The sequence below is a fragment of the Capsicum annuum genome, chromosome 11, assembly GCF_002878395.1.
Source record: "Capsicum annuum cultivar UCD-10X-F1 chromosome 11, UCD10Xv1.1, whole genome shotgun sequence".
In the NCBI taxonomy this organism is placed as follows: Eukaryota; Viridiplantae; Streptophyta; class Magnoliopsida; order Solanales; family Solanaceae; genus Capsicum; species Capsicum annuum.
Window position 1 is genome coordinate 108165287 of NC_061121.1, and position 18316 is coordinate 108183602.

At 32.4% G+C, this 18316-nt stretch overlaps 1 non-coding gene and 1 pseudogene across 1 annotated transcript; both read left to right on the forward strand.

The window, feature by feature from the left end:
* The first annotated feature begins 3264 nt into the window (after positions 1-3264).
* On the forward strand, positions 3265-6765 carry LOC107848654 (annotated as a pseudogene).
* Positions 3627-3714, forward strand: LOC124889180. The gene has a single exon (XR_007047792.1). It is a non-coding gene; the product is annotated as a small nucleolar RNA snoR128 (small nucleolar RNA).
* Positions 6766-18316: the final 11551 nt, after the last annotated feature.

An 18316-nucleotide genomic window follows, 5' to 3' on the forward strand; every position in this document is an offset into this window, starting at 1 on the left:
GTGTGTGATGTGATTAATGAATCTCAAGTGTGTGATCTTGTTGAAAATGTTGATCAAAAGAATAGGAGTGAACCCGTGAGCTTTCCCTTTGATTCTAATATTTGCTTGGCTCATAGGGATAATCATGTGCTTGAAATATTTTTAAAACTTAATAATGAACTTTTAGAGAGTGAACTTACTTGTTCCAAATCTGCCTGCAGGATAGATCATGCTATCTTTAGGTATAATGTCTTGTTTGAAGATGGTATAATCACTCCCAATGAACCTAGTGGTGAGAATGATGGTATAGCTTGTCTTGAAAGCTATAGCTTATATGCTAACCCACTATGGTGTGACAACATTCCTCCTAAAGATAAAAATCTCTTTTTGCAAGATGAGAGTACTCTTAAAGGTAAGGAAAGTATAGTCCTTCTTGATAACCCGAGGGCAAAGGTGTCATTGATTTCTTGGGGTAATGTTTCTAAATGTGCATCCTTGCTTGACACACTTTTGCTTAAATTGCATGAATCCCAACTTGTGGATGCCAAGTTGTCTATTTGCTTGAATAAAAGAGAGTGTATGTGCTTAATTGCTTTGTCTTCACCCGTGCATGTCTTTACACTTGATTCTTTCCTATACTACCTCTTTGCCTATGATAACATCCATGCTAGTTTTGGGTTTGCATTAAGTAGAGGTATAGGTCTTGTTGGTTGGTTCACTTGTTTGAATGACAAAGTTGTGTGGGATTGGTGGACTTTGATACCAATAGTGGCACCATGTTTGATGAGGCCACTTGAAGAGGTAATGAAACAATTGGGCTTTATGGTTCTTAAGACAAAGGTAGCCTTACTTTTTGGATTTAGGGATACCATTACGACCTTTGTAGTTTCTTTATCTCTTGATACTTGTCATAGCCATTTTCTTTGTAACATTCTTACTAAACTTTTCATGACTAATACAAAGGATTCATGGTTATATCTCAAGTATGTACCACCTTGGCATGGTGATGTTATTTATTGCACTAACCGTAACCCTTATGCCATGAGGCAGTTGTTCTTGTTTGTCCTTTCTTTAGTTTTGCAAGGTATGGATTCGAGGTCGAATCCTTTTCAAGAAGGAGAGGATAATACGAGCCAAATAGCCATCTATGCTTTTGAAGACGTAATTGGATGCCAGCGCATAAAAACTCAAGACTTGGTCACCTCGAGGACACAAGAACATGCATAGAGGACCCATTTTGAGCATAACATAAGGCAAACCCGTGTGTGGAAGATTGCGTGGGGGATTATCTTTCATGCTAACCCGAGACTACAAGTGTTGAAGAATGACCCTACGGTTGTAGAGCATTGAAGAAGAACCTTTCATTGAGGGTGTTTTGGGGATCACACTTTGTTAGAAAGACACTTCATGGACATCTCTTTCATTAAGGGTATTGTGGTCATTTTTGTTATGTAACAAGCTAGCCTCTATATAGTCTTCTATTAAGTCATTTGCTCTTTAGTTTTGGAAGGATAAATATGTGAAAAACTTCTTATCTTTTTGAGAGTGTAACACCCTTAGTGTACGGCTTGGATAAGCCATCTTTAGTGTAGGGCTTGGAAAAGTCGATATTGTACGTTGCTTAGAAACGGTGGTTGTGAGGTGAAGTTGATTCCCTTAGCAGTCACCGTAAGAAGATTGGTGTTTTTACTTGTGGATTTTAAAGGTCTTTACGCTTAATACACGTTTGGGTTCTTGTTATTCGCAAGTCCTTATGTCATTTTGCCTATCATTTACTTTTTTTGCAATATTTGTATATGTTTCTTGTTCTTATTCACGGATTTGTGTGTTGTTGCCGAGAGTGAATTTCCATCTTGTTCTCGGTTGTCTTTGTGTTGTTGGCTGTTTTTTTGTTTCGTGATTGTTCTGTTATCATATACTGTACGTTGAAGTTATATTAATGTAAGCTAATCAAAATAATCGATAACTCATCAAAGTATGTATATGAAATACGTCGCATAATATTATTGGATAATATACTCGTGTACGTATGAGATATATATAGTACGTATTGATATAGTCGATAGTGTGTATATGTGTGTGTATGTATAGGTATATATATAGTATATACATATTATATAGTGAAGGTATATTAATTACATAAGATAAACCAATCGATAATTCATCTGAGTGCCTGTGAAATACGTTGTATATTATTATGGGGTAGTAAAATCGGGTATATGATGTATATAGTACGTATTTGAAAGCTGATAGCCAATTGAATATATTTATATATATGTATATCTCGTGTAGTGATCGTAAACAGTAAAAGAAAGCTAGATAACTGAATTTATATATCAAAATATTTTGAATAATACATTGATATCACAGTATTGATAAAATAGATATACTATTTTGTGTCAATGTAGACACACGTATATTGTTGAAGTTGTAATAACGTAAGACAAGTAATAAAAAATTTATCTGATTAACACGTTGTATTACGAGGTATATATATATATATATATATATATATATAATATCGTATTTAAAAGCTAAAATTTATCATAATTTGCAAAATTTATTGATATTATTATACGATTAAGGAAATATACTATTCGTGTTAATGTCATGATAGAATAACTAATTATCAGACTTATATATATACGCATTGTATTAAATTATTTGGATGTTGTTATAAATATTATAGAATTTACTAAAATTTAATTTGTTAAAAATTAATTTTAATTTATTAATTTATAAATTATAAGTTATTAAACTTTAATTTGTCAACACCTTTGATTAAAAATCGACCACATGTGGTTGATTTTTAAAAATATTACTAGAAATACGTATGTGATCGATGTATATAGTACTTATTTGGAAGCATAATAGCCAATCGAATACATGTATATATCCGTATATCTCGTGTAGTGACGTATGCAGTAATCAAAAGCTATATAACTGAATCTAATAATAATTTTACGTAACATTATTTTTTACATATGTAGTTATTTTAATAATGACATCTTATTATTTCCAGTATTATATTTATTAAATAGCAGCCTAAGTCAATTCAATTTGTCTAATTTTTTTAATTTCTAGCCTATTTCTTGTCCAATTAGTATCAATTTTAGTCAAAATTGATATCAATTTTTAACTTGAAATTAAAAGTCAAATTGCTGACCTTTTTTTAATAATTTTAATCTCAGCCGTTGATCAATGATGATCCAACGACTGAGATCAGATCTCAATTCCTTTCCTTTTAAAACAACATCAAAACCCTAATCCCTCCATTTCAAAAAAAGAAGCCGCAGCTGTCTCTTTCTTTATGCCTCTCTCTATCCATCAATGGCTGCCGCTGTCGCTGAGAAACCCGATGGCGCCCCTTCCCCTCTTCCCGGCTCCCCTCTTTTCTTCCCTAGTCGGAGAAAACCCGATGCTGCCGAGCCAGCCGTGATTTCATCCGGCAGAGCACCAGTGCTGCCTCCCAACATCAACCATGCCAACACCGTCGATGCCAGTTGAGGTATTTCTTGCTTCACCAGTTCCCCTATTAACACTTCGTGACCAATTTCCTGTGTGGGTCATCATGCAAAATTTCTTTTCCCCCCCTTCTATTTATACATTGAATATTCCTTAGATGTAATATTTAGTATTAAATCTCGTTGCTATGATGAAAGTTCAGCTTTTGAAAGTCACAAGGCTTGAAGATGCATTGACAAGGATGTCGATTCTGAGCGGTTACCTGAGCAACGTCCCCTTCCATGCTATTCTTTATGTATCATATCATCCCTTTTTCTTCTTTTCATAATTCACCCTCTCTTTGTGATATGTGATATGGCCGAGGCAGTGTGGCTCGTTGAAGCGTGCAGTTTTTTTTTTTTATTATGCAATGTACTTTGTAGTTTTAGGGGAAAGGTGACTGTTTTTCTTGTGTTCTCAAATTTGTTTGTGTGTGGCCCTCTAAGTGCTTGCTTTATGAAGGCTAACAAAGGATCTCAGTGGATTTGAGTTTCACTTTAGCTCAACATATCGACATCCAAATGCATCATAAATATGGAACTTTTGTACGTAAAGATATCCATAAGCTATGTGTATAGGATACTCATCTTGTAAGAAGTTGGAAATTTAAAGAAGCTAACCATCATTTATACCATTTTGCTTTTTCATCCTGTTGAATATAAATTTTGTCGCCTTGTCTATGTCTGTGATTTCCTTCCAATTATTGACACAAAGATTTCCTACATTCCAGTATGATCCTGAAGATTCTTCTTCACTCATCCTTTTTGGTGGTGCTGCTGTCACTGCTCTTTGGTTCACAACTTCAATTTTTGGAGCCATCGATTCTATACCTTTGGTTCGTACTTTCTTTTTTATCACGATCAACTCTTTTTTTTTAAAATTATGTTTTCATTGTTGCTGACAGTTCTGTATTGTATAATTTTTCAGTTTCCTAAATTACTGGAAGTGGTGGGTCTTGGCTATACTCTCTGATTCAGTGCCCGTTATCTACTATTCAAGGTAATGGCTGCACTTTGCTAACGTTTCTCCTTAGGCAATTGTTAATACCTCATGTTACTTTGGTGAAATTGGGATTTTGTGGTCAATTGTTTCACTGGCAATTCCCCTAAAACTAGGACAGACTTGTTGTTTAGAATATTTCAATTTCTTAATTTAGATTATGTAGGAGCTGATTTTTGTGTGTAATTTGATCTAATCGGGATTTGGCGCATATCAATTACCGTAATTAAGGGTTGTTTTCATAGGATTAATTGCTTTTGTTTCTTTGTGTAAGACAATGTGTTTGTCATGAATGTGTAAAATTTACTAAAGTGTGGTCACTTGTGTTTTGAATTTAGTTAAGTGTGGTCACTTGAGAAGTGAATAAGTGACTTGAAAACGTTTAAGTGTAGGTACGAGTTAGTGAGTCGAAAATGTACAAGTCTAAGTACTTGAAATGTAGACTTGTGTTTTGAATTTAGTTAAGTGTGGTCATTTGAGAAGTGAATTAGTGAGTTGAAAATATTTAAGTGTAGTTACTTGAAAGGTGGACTTGTGTTTTGAATATAGTTAAGTGTGGTCGGTCACTAGAGAAGTGAGTTAGTGAGTCGAAAATGTACAAGTCTAAGTACTTGACATGTGGACTTGTGTTTTGAATTTAGTTAAGTGTGATCACTTGAGAAGTGAATAAGTGACTTGAAAATGTTTAAGTGTAGGTACTTGAAATGTGGACTTGTGTTTTGAATTTAGTTAAGTGTGGTCGTACTTGAAATGTGGACTTGTGTTTTGAATTTAGTTAAGTGTGGTCATTTGAGAAGTGAATTAATGAATCGAAAATGTGCAAGTATAGTTACTTGAAAGGTGGACTTGTGTTTTGAAAATAGTTAAGTGTGGTTATTAGAGAAGTGAGTTAGTGAGTCGAAAATGTTTAAGTACTTGAAATTTGGACTTGTGTTTTGAATTTAGTTAAGTGTGGTCACTTGAGAATTGAGTTAGTGACTTGAAAATGTTTAAGTGTAGGTACTTGAAATGTGGACTTGTGTTTTGAATTTAGTTAAGTGTGGCCACTTGAGAAGTGAATAAGTTACTTGAAAATGTTTAAGTGTAGGTACTTGAAATGTGGACTTGTGTTTTGAATTTAGTTAAGTGTGGTCATTTGAGAAGTAAATTAATGAGTCGAAAATGTTTTAAGAGTAGTTACTTGAAAGGTGGACTTGTGTTTTGAATATAGTTAAGTGGTCACTAGAGAAGTGAGTTAGCGAGTCGAAAATGTTTTAAGTGTAGGTACTTGAAATGTGGACTTGTGTATTGGAAGGATAATAGGCTAAGGTATCCGAACTTTCATTAATGGCACGGGATGTCTTAAGTGCTGCTCCAGTGCGAGCTCTATTGTGTGACTTGCATAATACCGAAATGATGTAAATGTCTCAGATAATCCCTACTGTTGGGAGATAGCACACTGATGTAAAAGCAAGGAAGGATAAATGAATAGAAGGATAGGAAGATATAGTCTCTGATCTACAATCATTTCTCTGTTGCTGTCTAAAGAAATGACGCACTTCTTGATGCATATAGTTAAATCAAGGAAACCATAACCAAATTCAAGAATTTATACTTGTAATTTGGTTTGTAAGTGAGTTTCTTTAACCTCTGGTGCCTGTTTTTCAATCTTAACCCACTCAATACATCACAAAGATTGTCTGCAATGACTTTTGTTGACTTTAACATTTTCCAGCAGCCAAGTTTGACTTCTTCGCCCTTTAATCTGTGAACGGTGATTTCTTTATTTCCATCTACCCTCTTTTTGAGTCTTTGCCTTGTTAATACAAAGAGGGGCATTGCAAAAAACTTCTTCCTTGTTAATGATGAGTTTCCCATAAAAAACCACTCCCTTTTTGTAAATGCCTGGAGTTTTGATGAAGAGTGAAAACAATAGGAGCTGTAACTACTTATCTTTATGATATCAGTGTGAATTACTATTACAATTACTTATCATGGTTTATATGTCATTTGTTTGATGATGTACAGATATGGCAGCATATTGAGAAGTTGGATGCAGAGGTACTAACTGAAGATATCCTCTAGTTCGAAAAGCTATGTACCGTGGCCTGTAAAAACCATTGGATGAATGATTATTTATCACTTTGTCAGTTTCTTTTCATTTTGCTTGTTCCTGATGAGTATTGTTGGTGTATCATGAGTATTAGATTTTATTTTGTAGTGTAGATTAGATGTTCATTTTAGTTCCATGTAAAAATAGTTGGAGCAAAAAACTAATAGCAGCAGAAAGAATCGTGTTCTGAAGTGCAATTGTATTTGCTATGACTATGGATAATATGGATATTCATATTATCCAATGGGTTTAGCCATATCAAAATATGGGTCGGGTTGGATAATCTATACATTTTCATTTGACCCATTTTTTATCCGCCCATATTCGGCTCGACCCGCTCGTTTGCCACTCCTATGGAATGTAGCATATTATAATTTATTATTTTTTTAAAAAAATTACCAGAAAAGCCAACCACATGTGGTCGGTTTTTAAAAAGATTAAAAAGATTTTAAAAAAACTGACCACACGTGGTTAGTTTAATATAATTAATTAATTAATTTTAAAAAAAATTGACCACATGTGGTCAGTTTAATATAATTAATTAATTAATTTAAATAAAAATACCAACCACGTGTGGTTGGTTTTATTAAAATTAATTATTTAATTTAAATAAAAAACTGACCACTTGTGGTTGGTTTTGTTAAATTAATTAATTAATTTAAAAACACAATCGACTATATGTGATCGGTTTATTTTGAATTTTTTAATTTCTTATTTTTTAAAAAATAAAATAAAATTTTAAATATATATATAATATATATTTAAAAAAACGACCACACGTAGTCGGTTTTAAAAAAGCTACCACGCTTTTATCGATCATGCATTTTGGTCGGAAATGCAGGAAAATTGACAATATGTGGTCGATTTTTCTATATTTTTAGTAGTGTAGTTTAATATTTGGACCAAAGTATAAATTTAAAAACTTGTGGATTATTTTTAAATTTTTCAAACTTTTCAAACCTTTTTAGGCTTCATTTGTTTGCATTTAATGGAGGTTTGAATCTTAATGGTTTAGACTTCAGGCCATGTGCATTTATTTTTTATTAAGGTTTTAACTCTAAATAGGTCTTAATCATTCAGATCTAGAACCAAGTTTTAATGGGTCTGAAGGGATATTTTGGTGTTGGATAATATTTATCTTTCTATTCATAATCAGTAGTTACCACCTCTACCACCATCACCATTATCAACCACCACCCACCACCACCACTCATCCCCACCATCACAACCACTATCAACAAAAAAACCCGCTACAAACCACAATGGTCAATCGTTACTACACCTACTACCTTTTTTATTCTAATTATATTCACCACCACCAGTGTCGTCAACAACACCACAATCAACAACCACTAACGGTTAGTCCTTACTACCAATCAACTCATCTATCACAACTAGCACCACCACTAACTATCACCAATACATCACAACCTCTACACATTCTTTGGCCGCCACTACCATTGTCACTAGTAATGCCACCTCTACCACTACTTCAATCAGTACCATCGCTACAATTTATCTCTGCTAACAACCATCTCCACCATCACAACAAATAACATCTCCAACTAGCACCAATACATCATCAATCATCATGAATTCAGGTTTCAGCCAACACAATCAACACCTTAAACTACTAATATCAAGCAATGTCACATCACAACCATCACCACCACCATCAATTACCACTATCATAACAGTCACTACAATACCAACCATCACAATTATCACCACCAACAATATTAATCACTAACATCAATTATTGTCACTGCAACTACCATTATAAGCCATCTCCACTATCACTAACAAATATAAATATTTTTTCTCAATCAAATAGTAATAATTTTATTGTATTAAATTACATACTTTTTTAAAATATAATTAATTTTTTATTTTATTATGTATACAAATATTTTTTTTTACATATTCAGATGATGAAAAACAAATAGTCATTATTCAATTTTCAGATCTAGAGACAACATCTTAATCATTCAGATGGACACTTAGATTTAGACGTCTGAATCTTAGAAAAAACAAATGAAGTCTTAATCTATAATAAAGTAATTGTCACATCTACTCAATTATTAAAACTTGAGTAACCTACACCTTATTTTCGAACTCTTTAGTCACTTTTAACTAAATGCCCTATCTTACTGAAGCTGTTGGAAAGGTATCTCGTTATCCCATTTATTTGATATTTGTTAATTGTTAGCCTTATATTGGGTGACAAAGTAAATAAGGTGTCAAAGGATGTATGACGATCTCCAACAGAACTCTTTACTCAAAAATAATTTTTTATGCAATTTATGTCTGTCCCTGAAATGTGATATCTCTAAATTCTGGTATTATGTTGTTGCTTACAGCCTACGTGCATTTACGAAGTCAAATGATTCTCCGCTAAGGTTTGTCCAATGGTTGGATGTATCTTCTAATGTTTCACCGTTTTCTTTTTTCTGCAGCAACTTCCTTTTCATTCTTTATCCGTGCTATTCACAGGTAGAAATCTTGTTATCAACTTTTCGTTTTAGTACCTTGCAACTGATATTCCATATTGCAAACCTTACAAACTAACATGTCATTCTAAGTACTTTTATTTTCTATATTGTAGACCTTACAACTAACATGCCATTCTAAATACTATTCTATGCATATGTTGCATAGAGTTGAATTAATTCGGGAACTAAAGGGGAAGACTGTTGATATAATTTTTGTACCGACTAAGCCTCGTCCAATGCATTCAACTGAAGATGAGCAATGAACTTTTCCTTGTGGGATAGGTTGTTGATGGTGAAATGATCATCTTTGTTGTATTTTGTATTAGCAAAGTATTAGAGGTTTTTCTTCTAAGATGTAAGACAAATAGTTCTCAAATGATTTTGCATCTTTTGGAGAGAAATTTCCAAATGAGTACCGTCTCTCTATTTTCAAATTCATACATTGGAATGCTAACTGATTTAAACCTTACACCGAGAAAACTAGAAAGGAATGGAAAAATATGAATGTCTGTTTTGGAAAGAGTGCGAGTAAGTTGGGAGAAAATCATTTATCAATACCAAAAGAAAAGTGAAATTTTAGTTGAGCCGACAGGAAAAAGGCTTGGGATAGCAGGAGATAGATTTTTACGTTGTCTATCCCAGAAAGAGTGGACTTAGGAGGAACCAACTTCTTCTACTGTTGATATGAATTGAAGACCATACAGAAATGTTTTGAGTGGTATCAGGCTATTAGTTAATGTAAAGTATTCGAATTATATGTATAGACTTTGATTTAAGCTATTAGGTTTGGTTATTGGTTTGAGTTATGAAAGAGTTAGTTATGTAGGTATTAGTTATGCATGTTTTAGTTGTGTAGGTATAACTTATGCAAGTATTAGTTATGTATGAATTACAATAAATAGTTATTACAAACAAAAAATTGTAAATAAGTATTATTTAAAAAGATTATTCAAAAGACAGAAAAATCCTTTTCATCTTTTTCCTTGTACATTATTCACAAGTATTAGTATTAATTAAATCACTTTGATTCAACAATCTGATGACGTCTTTTTCTCCATGCTAGCAAATTTGTTGATTCTTTTTTAAAAAAGTAAAAATTCAGGTCAAGATTTTATAATCATTGGCTTTGCAAAGTTACATTGACGGAGGGTATGGCCTTTGCAAAAGAAGCAAAATGTTAATAAAGCTGAGGAATCATTCCAAGCAAAATTACTAATCTGCTTCACAATAATCAGAATAATACAAATAAATACAAACTAATATTGTAGCGAAAATTTTTTTTACGTGGGAATAAATACAAATACAACTATTAAATAAAGGGTAAATAACATAAATTTCACTAGTTTGCTTCTTAATTATCCTCTCTCCCGATTTTCTTATTTAATTTTTTTCTCTCCCAAATTTTAATTATTCATGTACATAACTGGATACCGATATACATTACAACTTATGTATATGAACTAACTGATTTAACGATAATTAAGAAAATAAAGCATCTGCCTTAAATCCATATTGGATTAACGTTATATTTATTAAATTATGATTAATGAATCCCTTAAATTTAGTAATAACTTTTCAATTTCAAAATTTTAAGAATACCAAATCAATTTCCACAATCAAAATTAGAGATTGAGAATTTTCGAGTTGATTTTGACAATTGCATCTGAATTGTATTCCCTGTAATAATATACATTGCAAAGCAATATTAATTTAATATGCAACAAAACTTAAACAAAACTTTTTAATACTGACAATATAGATGAGCAATGACTAACATTCTTCCATATACGTAGATAGTGCTATGTATATGAAATTTGACATAAGCAATGGCTAGCATTTTTCTATATACATAGCGTGCTATGTATATGGGTTAAAAATAAAACAATTCAGCAGTTTGTATGACATACATATACATAACTCTATTATATATATATGATTTTAAAATAATACAATCCAATGGTGTGTAGGTCAAACATATACATAACACAATTATGTATATCGTATGACATAAAACTCTCAGAAATATCAAATTCAATACATATACATACCTGTGCTATGTATTAGATTATAAATAACATAATGCCTTCAATGTATAAACCACTCAAAATACACCGTTATACGCCGTTATACATAACTCTTGATATACACTGTTTCAAACTCGACATTATCATTTTCAAGCTCTTCTTTATTATCATCTCAAGCAAATAAAAACTTCCTCCAAAATTCCCAATTCAACAATCAATTCGAAACCCTAATTTTGACCGAAGAAAACTAAATCAAGCAAAAATTTTTCACAACCCAAGTGAAAAAATACGAAGAAAAATCAGCCCTAATGAAAGAAAGAGAGAAAAATTGAAGTAAAAAATAATTACAACTGCGAGAAAGAGAGAAAATTAATAAATACGGAGAAGAAGAAGATAAAAGTAGAGTGAAATTGAGGAGAAGATCTAATTAGCTGAAAAGAATAGGAATTTCTGTTCCAGTAGTTTTTTCCAAAACTATCGATGAGAGAGAAAGGGAAAATGATTTTATATTAATTTAAAAAATTATGAGAAAATTGTGATTAGTTAAGAGATTGCAGAGACATTCAAGTTGCTTGATTATAGGTATTTTTTGAGAAAAATTGTAAAATGAGATTTTTATAATTATTTTTGAGAATTGAAATTTTATGTAATAGTAGAAACTTAAGTAAAAAATTTAAGTAATTTATTTCTACATAAAATAAATATGATTTTAAAAGTAATTGACAGGGATAAATGTATAAGTTTGTTGTTTTAATCTGTGTATAGTTAATACCTATATAATTTATTCCATCTTTTACTCTGAATAAAATTATACATAGATTTATTCATAAGTCATGTAAATATTACTTATGTAGAATTATACAAAAACATAACCAAACACTGTATAAAATTAATAAATGAATAATTTTTACACAATATTTAAAACCTATCACCAAATATTGTATACAGCTAATACATGAATAAATTTAATCCTATTTATTAACCATCAATGTATAAAATTACTACATGAGTAACTAAGTTATTCATATATTAACTTGTTTCTCATACAGTAACTAAATGGTTATTATTAAAAATCTTACAGAAAATACTTAAACACGAATATGTTGGGAACTCATCATAGCTTGAGGCATATGAAGTGACATTATTCTTACGAATATTTTACTCGGTATAAATATATATTTTAGGATTCAACAAGCTCGTCTAATATAAATTAAAAGTCAGAATCTAACAAGGATTAACAAAAGATTCAGAAAACATATAAAAAATGGAAAAATGACCGAAAGAAAAGGAGTAGAAATATATTGAAGAATTTTTTCTTTTCTTTTGCACTGCCAAATGAAAAGACTTCTGTAACACATATAAGATCCACAACTTCAGAGAATAACTAAAAATTATACAAATACACAACTTATATTTTTAATATTACAAAAAATTCAAACTTCCTAAACATATTTCAAAAATTTCACATATACATTAGAATGCTATGTATATATCGGCTATGTTATGTATATTAATAGGGAGAGAAAGTAAATTAATTTAAAAAGTGAGAGAGTGTAATTACTTTTAAATGGTTGATATTTATATTATTTATACTTAGAATAATGATAAATTTCAAAGGTCATAATAAAGCCTTATCAAGAGGTTACTAAAATTAGTGGAAATAAAAACAATTTAATTGCCAAAATTATGACTAAACAATAAAGCCAAAAATATTACTGTTATGCCAAATAATAGGGAGTTAAAGATATTGAAGGAGTCAAGAATTGACCAAATTCAATGATAGAAATTTCATTTGAGATATTATATTTTTGAGATACTAACATTATCTTTTCCGAACATTCTTCATATATCTCAAAATAATAATAATTAAGAGTAGAACGAAGTATGAAGTTTTGTTGATTTTTTCACATGAGTACAATGCGTCAAGTCTGCTGTCTCGTAAATAAAATAAGATTTAACTTACCGAGTAATTGATGAAGTTTAGAACTTCTATAAACCAAAAATTCTTCTGTAAGCTCAGGGTCTTATTCTATTATATTATACTCACACAATCTTTGTTGTTATCACGGTTTTGCGCTAAGAGGCCATACATGCGTCCTAATATTCATGTGTGCTCTAGAAATTTCTCACAATTTCATAGGAGCGACACTACTCCACACTTAGGATAACACCTCAAAACATTTTTTATAACTGAAACCCAGACCTAGCTCAGTAAACTAGCTTAACAATCAAAGTTTCAGAACAGTATGACTCATTAAACAAATTGTACAATGAGACACAAGTCGTAGGTTGACTCATGGTAAGCTTTCTAGACCTTTCAAGAATTTCATACTCCACGACTCAAACCACGAGTTGTGGGAGCAATGTGCGAGTCGTGCATTGACTCATACTAATGAACAAGGAGAAATTTCAAAGATTTGAAAATTCTTTCCATGCACCTTGACTAAGACTGCGAGTCATGGTATCCACTTATGAGTCATACAATGACTTGTAAGATGCCTATCCAATCTCAGTAGTCGTCAAAAATAGTCTTTTCCCAATTCCATGATATATCAACTATCAAGAACTACATCTTTAAGTATAATATGGGTATTGAATGTGATTTAAAGTCATAAGAATTTTCTAATGCAAAATTGAGTAAAAAATTCCTCTACTAATAAAGCTTTTGTGTAAGATTCTACTAGGGTTAACTAAAATGATCATTACTCCTTCTATATAAAGATTTATGGTTCCATTACCCACCAAATTAAAGATGAGTCTACTTTCCAACGTGATCGACCGTTCGTCAATTCAATTTGGGGTAAAAATTATGGATGTTTTGGCGAAGCACTGCAAACCAGTGATTGCAGTGATCATAACTTTAAAGTACGAGTTGTACCCAAACTCGTACCTTCCGTCCAGAGAAGTGTTAAAAAATATCTGAAACCACGAATTATACCATGACTCATGCTACCAAGCCATGACTTATGATAAGAGTTATGGTATTTGACACCAACACTTTATGCATAATTTTTAAAGAATTGTTTGGTCTTTTCCTATTTTTAACCCCTATAATATGCCGTTTTGTATCTTTTAAAGGGGTTTATTAGACTATTACCCCTAATCACTTCTCACTCAATCGATTAAATTCCCTAAGTTTGAAATAAAAGATCTCAAGTCTTCTCAAGGCTTCCAGCCTAGGTTCAAGCCCTCCATGTTCTAATTCAATAATTTGTAGTAATCAGTTATGCGGAGTTTCAATGAGGGTATCCTTTCACTCTCATGCCCAAGATTGAATTAAGAATACACTTTTATGATTTCTATGATTTAGGGAAAGAACAAAATATTTTAAATTATGTTATTTTCAATATTTAAGAATTAGTATGATTGACACGACCCGAACCAGGGTCTTGTCGTAATGGAATCCCAAGCGCAACCAGGACCGAAAACTGCCCCTATTATCCAACCCGACCACCAAATGCATACCTTGAGTCGGCTGAAGTCTAAACATTTAATAAGATAGCATATTTAACCATGTGGTGACTTGGGATAAGCCTACATACGAGACCAACCCAACCAAGTCCAACTACTCAAAATCTAACCAATAGCCCAACCAAAACCAAGTGTGTGTGTATATATATATATATATGAAACATCACCAATCCATACCATACTCAAGTTCACAGTTGTCCACACAAAGCCTCTAAACCAATCAAGGAGTACCTAGTCGGGACATGCCCCCGACCATAGCCAAAAATCAAAGTCTATGAAAGACAAGAAATATGTATAGTAAACCATGACATGAAATAGATGCCTTCCAAACTCTGGAAGCTCACCACTTTAATTCAATATCGACCATCCCTGAATTCGATCACTAAGTAGAAGAAGCATAATGGTCGGTCCCTGCATAGCACGGGTATACAGCCGCCCGAAGACGGGTTAGTGGGTGAACACTAGCATGCACTTAGGATAAGGATAGAATTTATATATTTATAAAACCAAGTAAAATCATCCATAATGCATACAACCATAAATATAAATATATAAACATACCAGAAAATGGAATCGGGTTTAGTATGCTATTAAAACCTTTACCTGGGTTGTGTAGCTTTGCCGTCCTAAACCATCCATGGGCTATATGAGCTCCCCTACTGAAAGGGCCCCAGTGCATGAAGTTGTACGACCAAGGAAGAAAACCTGGGATGACTAGTACATACCCCAAATATAAAGTGTGACATCATGTACACGGTCACTTGGATCAAACCTCACATCGGCAAATATGAGTTTTCAATTTAGTCCCTCCGGGACCTCCACGCTTTACGACTTTGCTACACACCCCGCCATTATTGTCCAATGAAAACCATTACTACTCAACCAACCAATCCATTAACCATTTATTAACCAAGGCCATTTGTAGTGGTATCGTCATACCGACTATACTTGTAAATTTTGTCCATAGCAAACCATATATAGGTTTAAGGGATTCCATGTACCCTTCCATTAACCATAATAAAACACTTGAGGGATTTTCATGTACTCCAAAAGCATAACCAATTAAGCCATAACCATTATTCAAACCAATTCCATTAATGCATTCACTTAGGGGATTTCCATGTATCCCATATGTTTTTCAAAATAGGCCAACCATGACCATCAAAACCTTTATCCTTTAAACCATTCCAAATCATTTTAGATCATGCCAAACATTTAAAGCATTTATATCATTTAAACCATTTAAACCTGTAAGACCATCTAAATCCATTTAGAGTTCCATTACCAAGCCAAACCATAAAAGAGTTCCAATAAAAGTTCAATAATAGAGTGAAAACATTATTTTAGGCATTTTATCGAACATGTTGAGGGCATACCTTTACCAAAACCAAAGTATAAACTACCATAACTAGGGTTAATCAAGACCCATTTGTTAAACCATAACCTACCAACACCCACATATGCAAACCATTACCAAAAATATGTAAAAACATATTTTAAACCAATACCAAACAATATGCATGAAAACCCTTAAAATATATTTCCAAAACCACCATTCATGATTCATAAATCAATGTTTATAATGCAATACACATGGCTTTAATTGGAACTAACAATGAGGGAAGGAGTACACTCCTTATACAAGAATATTTCAAAGAGAAATATGACTCTTGAGCCCCTTTGAAGAACACTTGAGAAACCTTAGTCTCCAATCTTTAAGTATGAGTTTGAGAGAGTATTTGAAGTGTTTTAATCCTTTAACAAGTCTTATGAAGGGTCACCACAGATTATATAATGTGAGGACATAAGGAATTTGAAGTAGGAAATGTCTGGACTACCTTTGACTTAAAATTAAAATAAGCCACGTCCATGGGTACGACTCACCTATACCATCCATTTCCTAGGGTATGAGTGATACCCCAACTCATACCCAAGACCTTCCCAAGACCCTACCTAGTGGTTTCTATACGACTCACACCTTCTTAACTCATACCTAAGGGTACAAGTGGTACGCCAAATCACATCCACCAACCGTACCATGGGCAGATTCATAAGACAAGCTAATCAAACACCATACGATTTGCCTTGCACCACTCGTATGTTCCTACATAACTCGTACCATAATGAGTCATACCTTTGGAAGTAACCAAGCCAAGTAAACTGCCTAGCATACGATTGAACCCTCAATCCACCCCATAAATCATATTTAAGGGTACAATTGGTACCCTTGAGTCGTACCAAGTCCAGTAAGTCCAAAACCAAGGAAATTTTGCAAGGGTCCAAGATTTGGGGTGTTTCAATTATACCATGATTATGAATTCATTTTCTATACATTTTTTATCATGACTCAAAATTCGAGGTCATGATGGCACCTACCCATCCAAATTCTAGGAAGGTAAGCTCAATATTAATACAAAAAAATGCAAAAAAAAATAAATGACACTTCATAAGGAAGTTATGCCATAACTATATAAATAGATTATATCTGAAATTGAACAAAATATACTCCAAATCCCATAATCTGATATCATGACAAAAGAGCTCTAATAAAAATAAAGAGTACAGATTACAAAAATGTGTCTCTGACTAAGAAAAAATAAAGACATAGTGAATAAGATGAAGTAAGAACTGAAGACCCGAACAACGAGCTTACCCAAATTCTGAATCAACCTCAAATGTACCACCTGATGTCACGCATTGTAGGTAGCACTCATATTAGGATCTATACTGAAAGAATAATAAAGTAGGAGTAAGTATGGTCCACTTGTACTAAAGAATACTATGAGCACACTTCTACCTGCACACAAAAGTTTCCAACAATGGCTCAAACTGTATCTCCCGATAATCTTACAAATATAATATCTATATAAGAAATAACCATACACGAATATATAAGAAAAAGACAAATACAAGATCACAATAACATAATAGAAATGCAAGTGATGAAATGCGATGCAATGGTATGATCAAATGACGTAAGCCATCGTGTAATCCTTCTTATACACCTTTCGAGCATAAGATTTCAAGTCTTATACTATTACAGTATCACAATCCAATCTTAATCAACCTTTCCAATATATCCCTTGGTTAAGATGGTCTGCAAAGTGTCTTCTTTTATTTCAAAATAAGTGTTTCTCTATATTAATAATCTCATGTATTTGGATGAATGAAATAAAGAGGCATACTCATAACAAAAACAATAGCATGTAATGAATCAATTCAATAATGTTATCAAATAAGCTCAAATTTCCTCACATCTCAATAAAATCATGCTATAAGCTATCGCATGGAACCACGGTAATAAAAAGTAATGTGAGACACTAATAATATCAAATCAAGCCCTTGCTCGTACTCCACAATATAATAATGGTAAATAATACTCAAACAAGACCAATACCAGCCTCCATTCAAGAATCTGAGTAATAATAATCTCTTAAATTAACAACCAAGTTCACATAAGTCTCCATACAGACGACAAGATATAATAATGGTTTCAAAAGACGAATTTCATTGTAAAATCCCCAACCTATAGCATACTTTACATTAATGATTAACTACCCAGACCAGTCTGAAGAAAGTTAAGCTATAGCCTACTTTAAAAAATTGAAACATGAGCTAGACCCTTCAACTAGGATCTTTTACCTTTCGTGTAGTCTCAAAACAAACCTAATATTTCAAAAACACAATCTATACGTCAAACAAGTCCAATGATATCCATATTAACTACTTTCCTTCCGAATCCAAAAAATATATTT